This window comes from Euprymna scolopes, chromosome 6, assembly GCF_053919585.1.
Source record: "Euprymna scolopes isolate OS-2025 chromosome 6, ASM5391958v1, whole genome shotgun sequence".
NCBI lineage: Eukaryota > Metazoa > Mollusca > Cephalopoda > Sepiida > Sepiolidae > Euprymna > Euprymna scolopes.
Window position 1 is genome coordinate 159,690,788 of NC_136487.1, and position 1,618 is coordinate 159,692,405.

Below are 1,618 nucleotides of genomic sequence, written 5' to 3' on the forward strand. Positions count from 1 at the left end.
TTACTATGCCTCCCCACGGGACAGAGTTAGACACCAGGGTCGTTTTTTAACGTGGAGAAAAGGTACACAAATAAAAATTGTCTCAGTCGTGAAGGATTTCTCCTCCACCGAGAGAGAACAAGAAAATGAAGTGCAGCATCTGAAGAACAGATGGTATTTATTTGCTCCCCCACCGAGCAAATTAGGTACAAGGCCGATTTTTAATGTGAGGAGTGAAGGGGAAATGGGGACCAACTCCCCGGGGAGTAGGGGAGCTGGATAGTGACAATTGGTATGAAGGGTTTCCCCTACATTGACCAAGGTCTTATATGTGGGGTCGTCCCCACATATGGTCTTTGCTTGCAGTATCTGCCGGAACAGATACTACACTTGATCTTGGCCAAAAGGCCAAGAATGATGGCTTTGTAGAAGTACACGATACTCTCAGGTGTAAGTAGGCTTCTAACTCGATTCTTTACAGCAACCTTCTTTACAGCAACCTTCGTGATGTCCTCAATGTATTTGTTCATGGTCCAAAAATGTTAGAGTTTTATATTACTTTTGTCTTAATCTTACTTCATTTAGAAACTTTTCATAAAACAAGGAGCTTCTTTCTGCGACTAATACTTTATGTCCATATGAGACTAACTGGCAATCCAGCGTTGCTCGGTCGTACAATACGTTTAAACATATTTTTTTTTTATTTATGCAGATTGCGTATGTATTATTGTTGAATCAGTCCTCTATTGATTATTATATACACTATATATATTAATACTTCGCTCGGTGAACTCCTTGGCAAATAAAGTAAAATAATAAAAAAAATTATAATGTCGTTCATTAAATTCCATTTGTGTTTGTTTAACAATATCGCGTCAGGTGATATTTGGGATTGACGATGAATGCCATTGAAAAGTCACTTCTGATTTATGTCCCGTTTTAAAATATGCAAACGAAAAAATGACTTGCGGCGATATTAAATGGTATCCATTCTTTTCACGCAAATTGAACTCATTAATTAGAAAAAAAAAATCTTCGGATTACTGTTCCAATCTTACATGTAATTTTCACAAAGTTTTGCTCAATGTTATATCCTACTTTCGTCGGGCGTAGCTGGTCGAATTCGGAAATTTTTCTGTGGACCTCGGGAATCTGCACAGAATTTAGAACGGGACCGTTTATTTAACCGAAAATGGTAACATGCTCTCGTTTTGTCAGCCATGACTGGTTACAAGTCTTAGGCAATTAGACTTTGTATTTTGAGTCTCGTCTGCACTGAGGATGGAACGTTCAACCTCCAAAAGAGTGCAAGCTTACAAGTGAATATATTAAGTACTTTATCCATTACGCCATGAGGCCGGAAGAGGTGAACAGTAGTGTTAAGAATTACATTAATACGAATAATAACTTGGCATCTAAAAATCATGAACATATCAGTTAATGAGTCTATCGGGTAGAATATAAGAGAACCTTGTAAGGGTTGGTAATGTGGGTTGAAATTGTACCACATTGGGTTATTTAAGAGGACGGTTTTACAAGAATTTGTGAAGATTGAAAACAACCATACTGTAGGCAGCTGGGAAGCAACCACGTGATATTGTGTTCAACATATAAGAATTCTTAAAAAAACAATTTTCTC

General features: G+C 37.6%; 1 pseudogene; it reads right to left on the minus strand.

Moving 5' to 3' along the window:
* Positions 1-275: 275 nt before the first annotated feature.
* LOC145278495 (U2 spliceosomal RNA) lies at positions 276-399 on the minus strand (annotated as a pseudogene).
* Positions 400-1,618: the final 1,219 nt, after the last annotated feature.